The sequence below is a fragment of the Macaca nemestrina genome, chromosome 9, assembly GCF_043159975.1.
Source record: "Macaca nemestrina isolate mMacNem1 chromosome 9, mMacNem.hap1, whole genome shotgun sequence".
Taxonomy (NCBI): Eukaryota; Metazoa; Chordata; class Mammalia; order Primates; family Cercopithecidae; genus Macaca; species Macaca nemestrina.
Genome location: NC_092133.1, coordinates 136,412,211 through 136,418,726, shown reverse-complemented (window position 1 = coordinate 136,418,726; position 6,516 = coordinate 136,412,211). Strand labels below are relative to the sequence as shown.

Genomic DNA, 6,516 nt, shown 5'->3' with positions numbered 1-6,516 from the left:
CTGTCTCAGGCCTCAGACTGCCCGGGAAGATACCTCTGCCCCAGTGTGGTCGGGGTTGTGGGAACTTGAAGCTAGTCCTGTGCAGCCCACAGAAAATGTTTTGGAAATGTCTGAGCATCTTAGGAGGGCTCGGCTGAGGCTGACGCTTCGAGTACATGGCGGTTATCAGCTTTCACTCCACCTGGTCAGAGCCCAGCCCCTGTGTACAAGGACACCCTGAACAGGCTTCATTGGTCCCTTACCCACTCACTGCTCAACTCCCCTCTAGACAGGTGGGGTGAGGTTCCAACACTTCCCTGTATATAGCCTGCTCCATTCCCATATCATTCTCTACTTGCAACCATTTGTTTTACCTCCATGTTCTTTCCTCAACCCCCAACCTCTGTCTTCATAACCATTATGAACAATGTCTACGGTTCATCTACATCCCAGACCAGACGCTCCGTGATGGCAGAGCCATGGGCCCACCTGGTCTCCTCCTAGTGTGGCAGCAAATCCTCACAACCATTATGAAACCTTTCTAGTGATTCTCTGAAAAGGATGGCTCTTCTGCCCCATGTCATCCCTAGGCCCTGACCTGAGCCACTCCTCAAGCATCTCAATCATGCCCTGTTGGTTCCCTGATACCCTCTGACTCCAATAACTCTTCTTGGAGGATCCTTGAAGTTTTTTGAGAATTGCTGTTCAGAATAAGTTATCTCTACTAGAAATGTCTTGAGGTCCGTGAATAGGCGTCTAGGATGCCTTATGCATAGGAGACGCTCAAAAAATATTTGCCACCTCGATTTGGTGATCAACAAGCCTGACGAATGTCATGGCATAGTATTTCTCTGTGTTATAATTGGCGTATATCTCAGCTGTGCAGTGACATTTTAGTTTCCGTCATTACCGCAACACGAATCTGTTTCTTACTTTTTCTTATCACTGTTAGTTTCTTGCCACTTCACCAGAAACTTATAGCAGAGAGGAAAAAAGAAAACAAAACTCAGAGAAAGAAGGGATGAGATGGAATCCAACCAAAACCTCAGCGCTGCTGCCGACCCCAAATCTGAATTTAAAAAAAAAAAAAAATTCTCTGGTCCAAAGCTTTTAGTTATTTTTTTTCTATCCCTCAGAAACACTAAGTTAGAAATTAAGTGGTACATGATTTGGCTCTTCTTTAGTATATTTTAAAATATAGAGACATGGACACATTCTTTGGGAGCCTTAAGTCTTTTAACTCAAAGGAGAATTAATTTCAGTAAACTGCCATCAACGTGGTGGTTGTGGACAGTAGTCTGTTTGTGTGCAAAGCCGTACTTTTCCATCGAGTCTATTCTTTGAACTGATAAATCTCCCCTGAGCAGAAACCACGGCCACAAAATGTCTCAAGCAGAGAGCACAACGCTGCAAGCACTTAGCAGCTCAAAGTTTTTATACCTCGGCTCTACAGTGGCAGCTGCATTTGCCAGCACTGCGTAGCAGCAAGATTTTCATTAATTGTGTGGGGCCCCAGGATGTGTTTTGGTTTTGCAAGCTCTTTTGCAGGCTCTGCCTTCCTGTTCCTCTGTCTTGGTGTGCTCTCTCACACACACAATGCAGGGGACAAGTGCACGTCTTTTACAATTCAAAACCAGAAAAGACCAGAACATTTTTAACTAGTCTGAAAATAAAACAACAACAACAACAACAGCAGCTCTGAAAGATGTGTTCCTCTATCTCTTTCCTCTGGAAGGCTGCAATGTAAGACGTTTATGGGGAGAAGTGATCCTTCCTTACAATCCCAAGAAAAGTAAGGAGGAGTCCGGGGAGTCTCAACCCAATTATTTGGCAGTCAACTTTGCCCCTCCAATAAATGAAACTGCAAAGCTGTCTTTAGCGGATACCCAGGCACTGACAGCAAACTGCAGGACCACAGCTTCACATCCATTCCCCGGGGGCATGATTTAAACCCAGAAACCTGTCATCAGGAGGGAAGTGGAGAATGGCTCCAGGACTAGCTGAGAGGTGGTGGTGAAGGGCTTTTGTCTCCCTTTCAACCCTGTAAACCTAAGTGAACCCGATCTCTGAATGATTATTATAAACACTTTACATTCAATGGCTGAAGGATAGTCTATTCATTAAATCAGCGATTCTTAGCAGAGCTATTTCTGCTAGAAGGTATTGTTGGGTGCTGGGAAGGAAGTGTCGATGGTGAGAAGGAAGTGGCTGTAGCAAGTTGGCAAAACTCCCAAGGAAGTTTAAAAAAAAAAAAAAACTTCTGTCAGTGTCATTGCCTGCAAAATGGATGCCGTTCTTTTTGAGATTAAGGAATCCAGTGAACGAACATAAGTCAATCACATTTACTATGGAAAACAATTACTCAATTCGGCGAAAGGAAGCATAACATCTACCAGAGTTCTTGCCTTCCATTCTGAAGGGGCCTGGAGAGGGGACGAGGTTTCTTCCTCATCTCAGATGGATCCTCTGCAGAATTCATGCTCATAAAGGTTAACCAGTTTCTCTTTATCTCTGTCATGAGTTATTAATATCTGGTATCAGTTATTTGCAAATTTTAAACTATTTTGCACAGCAGCGCCTAACACCGTGGTATCTCATCTAAAAGAGGATCTCTTGGTCTTCACAGCACACTTGGTGTGAGGTTTCATCGTGTTTATTTACACGATGTGTTTTCTTTCCATTTTTGTGGTTTTTATTTTTCCTCCACTTCACTTGGAATAACATCGTCTCCTATCTATCTGGGGATAAAAGATGATTACCTTTTTGTTCAGAATCCACTAAACTAATACACTTCGTCTGTTTGTTGCTAAGCAACCAAGCTGGGTTACCCGGAAGAAGCAGACTCCACTGTCAGTTACCTGCTCCTTTCTGATAATTGACCATCAGAGAGCTTGCCTGGTAGGAGGAAGAGCTCGTAGTCAAAAGACTTGAGAAATTTTTTTAAAAATTCAACCATCCAAAGGTTTGCCAAAGCATTCTATCCTAGATAAACAAATGATGGCAAACGCACCAAATAGGTTACTAATCGTTAATAAAAGGAACAGTACACCACACACAGGAATTGGGATGAAACTCAGATGCATTAGAAAGAATCTCGACACAAAAGAGTCCACCCTATGCATTCCAGCTCATGTCTGTGAAACTCTAGAAAAGGCATATCAAATCTAAAGAAACAGAAAGTGAGCAAGGGCTGCCCAGGGTTGAGGATGGACACCATTAGAGACAGGGTGAAATGAACTTGCGATGGTGGAAATGTGCCATCATCTACACCTTTATTTTTATTTTATTTTTATGGATTTAGGGGGTACAAATGCATTTTAGTCACATGGATAGATTGCGTAGTGGTGAAGCCTGTGCTTTTAGGGTAACCATCACCTGAACGGTGAAAATTGTACCCAAAAGGTTATTTCTCATCCCTCACACCCCTCCCAACTTCCCACCTTTTGGAGTCTCCAATGTCTATTTTTCACTCTGTCTGTCCATGTGTACCTATCGTTTAATGGGAACATGCAGTATCTGACTCTCTGTTTCTGAGTTACTAAAAATATGGAACACATCACGAATATGCGTCATCCTTGCACAGTAGTCTTGCTAATCTTCCCTGTATCTCTACGATTTTAGTATATATGCTGCTGGAGGGAACACCCCGTCATTTATATATTAATTGTGGCTGAGATTGTACAGATACAAATCAAAATGCCATTTAAATGGATGCCTTTCATTGTACATAAATTAATAAAGAAATGAAAGCTATTAGTGTTCATCACCGTTTATTGAATTTTGACTTAGTTGTGTTATTTTTAGGGTTAGGAAGTCTTTTCCTACTGAGAGTCATTATTTTACAAGGAAAGGAAATTCATGTCACATAAGTAAAATGCAACTTCATTTTTGAAGGAAGAATTTCATTTTTTAAAGGACATTTACTTGAGAAGTATTGTAATTGATATTTCTTCCTTGGTTTCTTTTTTCCTGTCATTTTAATTTCTATTAAGATTACACATTCTAATAATTTTGCATCCTACTTCTTGGAAGCAACTACTTTCAATTCTTTTCAGCTATTTCTTTTGGAATGAGTTTTACATTTCGAGTAAAATGTTTATACTGCTGCTTCTTGACTTTTCAGATTTTGCTGTCTTGGTTTCTAACTCTAGAAATTTAGTATATAATACTCTTTCTCACCCTCTCTCCTTCTCTCACCACACACACACACACACACACACACACATAAACATACACACACTTCCCGGTTCCTTTTCTTCCCAATGTAGGTATACCATAATTTGGTTTAGATTTGGTGTTTACCTTCTTGTGACTGTGTAAATGCCATTTGTTGCTGATATGAGTAATAAACTACGAGTACTCTTCCTTCCCTGCACAGCTTTTTGTTTTCCCCGGAGTTAATAGGTGCCAGGTTTTGTTTTGTGCTATTTGTTTGCTCAAGGGTCACTGCACACCTACCATCCTGGGTCTTCCTCCACTATCATCCTGTCGACTTTATTCACCTCTCATGAGACTGACACAGCTGTGTACTGGATCACATGTCTTATGAAACTCCCTTTAAAGGGATAAATGACAGCTCTGCACAACTACATACAGGGACACTAAGACCAATAAAAAGACACAGGCTAGCATGAAGTAAGAGGTTTACGGTCTGATTTGCTGCTGAAGTCATGTCCTTATTCCACAGTGGAAAATTGCAAGAGCAAAGATATTCTTTATAGAGTGGACCCTAGCCACAGCATGAAGGTTTCATGTTGCATGAAAAGACTCTGGACTTATGCCTTTCATGCAACTGGAATGTCCCCTAATATGTTTACCAGTCTTTCTCCCCTTATTCCTGCACACTGTAACCGAAGGAGAAACACTCTCCTGGTTACTGTAGACAGGAACATTCTGAGGTGCTCTGAGCAGACGGGACCTTAGGTGATCCTGGTGCCTTTGCATAGAAGAAGCTTTCTCATAAGATAGTTTAATGTAACATTATTTATAATGGGGAGTCACCAAAAACAACTGAAGTATCCGACAACAGAGGCGCAATTTCTAAAGGTTGACTTTTAAAATATATATACACACACACACATATATGTATGTATGTGTGTGTATATATGTGTGTGTGTGTATATGTGTGTGTGTGTGTATATATATATATTTTGCACTTCACACACAATCTCTAAGCATCACAACAAACCTGCAAGGTAGATATTTGAAACTGAAGTGCAAAATGGGAAAGTGACTTTCCCAAAGCCATTTAGCAATGAAAGGATATAAGTTTAATTCCAAAGCCAGTACTTGGTACCCTGTATTATGCTGCAAGACAGGCAAGACATCCTTTCCAGACATCCTGTCCTAGGATTATGTTTTGGTCTCTTGAGCAACATTCAACAGATATGTCTTCATTTTTAGTAATCTGTGAAGCAAGAAATTGGGAACTCCTAAAGGCTTCACTAGCCAGGACTAAGCACTTCAACTAGGCAAAGGGGCAGATACCCAGAAAACCAGTGAAGGCAGCGGGGACACAAACAGCGTTTCCAGGGCTGTGTGTTAAAAAGGCAAACAATGCAAGTCTATTGGCAGAAGGCCAACGGCCCTGTCCAACCTCACAGCACAAGATTTTCAGAACTGCATGCCCTTGACCGATAGAAACCCTGCAAAATACATTTGAAGTATCACTATTTTGAAACTTGAGAGGACTGCAGAAAAATCCGCATGGCTTATATCCAAGAGAATTTTTGAGATACCACAGAAAATATAACAAGAGCTCAAATACATAGATTTTTCCATTAAAAAGTACAGTGTGTAGCAATTTGTGAATCTGAAAGAAAAAAAAAAACAGCTGTTGCTTTGGCTGCCATTGCCATAATCTTGTTTCCTAACTGGGGCTCGGTGGAAGAGATTAATCTTCAAAGGCGTACTTGGAAATCAATCTACACAGGAACAAAGACTAAAATCAGAGAAAACATGGAAGGGTTGGTAATTAGACTTCACTGTTTCTGAAGCAATTAGGCTGCAGAGAGCTATGCAAGCCATCCAAGCAACAGTTTGAAGGAGAATCCTCACTTTGTGCAAGATTAAAAGAAAAACAATACACAATCAGTGAGTCTTTGTCAACTTACCTATCTTAGCAGCAATAAGGCTGAAGTTAGGGTTTTACAGCTTGATCACAATTCTCAAAACAATTCACACTAAAATATAAACTCCTAAAAATGCATTCATATGCTATCCCTTCCTGGGCATTTATGTCAAGGCAAAGATGGAACATTCTCGTTGCAGAATTTCAGATACGAGAGAGTAGAGTCTGAATCACTGAGCCAGAAAGGACCCGAGAGATCACCTGTTCCAATTTCCTCATTTTATAGACACCTTGGGCATAAAGGTATAGGCAATTAGCAGGTATTAGAACTCAAATTTCCTGACTCCCCTTGCCAGTGTATCTCTTTCTATGGGAGGGGAGTTTCTGCCTCGAGGCAGAAAGGCCTATGGCATCACAGGACCAAGATAGAGTAAACCCTAAAATCACTTGGGGTTTTGGGGGGATGG

The 6,516-nt window shown here is 41.1% G+C and overlaps 1 non-coding gene across 1 annotated transcript; it reads right to left on the bottom strand.

Annotated features, from left to right (window-relative positions):
* Positions 1 to 3,519: 3,519 nt before the first annotated feature.
* Positions 3,520 to 3,624, bottom strand: LOC112428975 (U6 spliceosomal RNA). Its single transcript, XR_003021057.1, has one exon. It is a non-coding gene; the product is annotated as a U6 spliceosomal RNA (small nuclear RNA).
* Between the last annotated feature and the right edge of the window lie 2,892 nt (positions 3,625 to 6,516).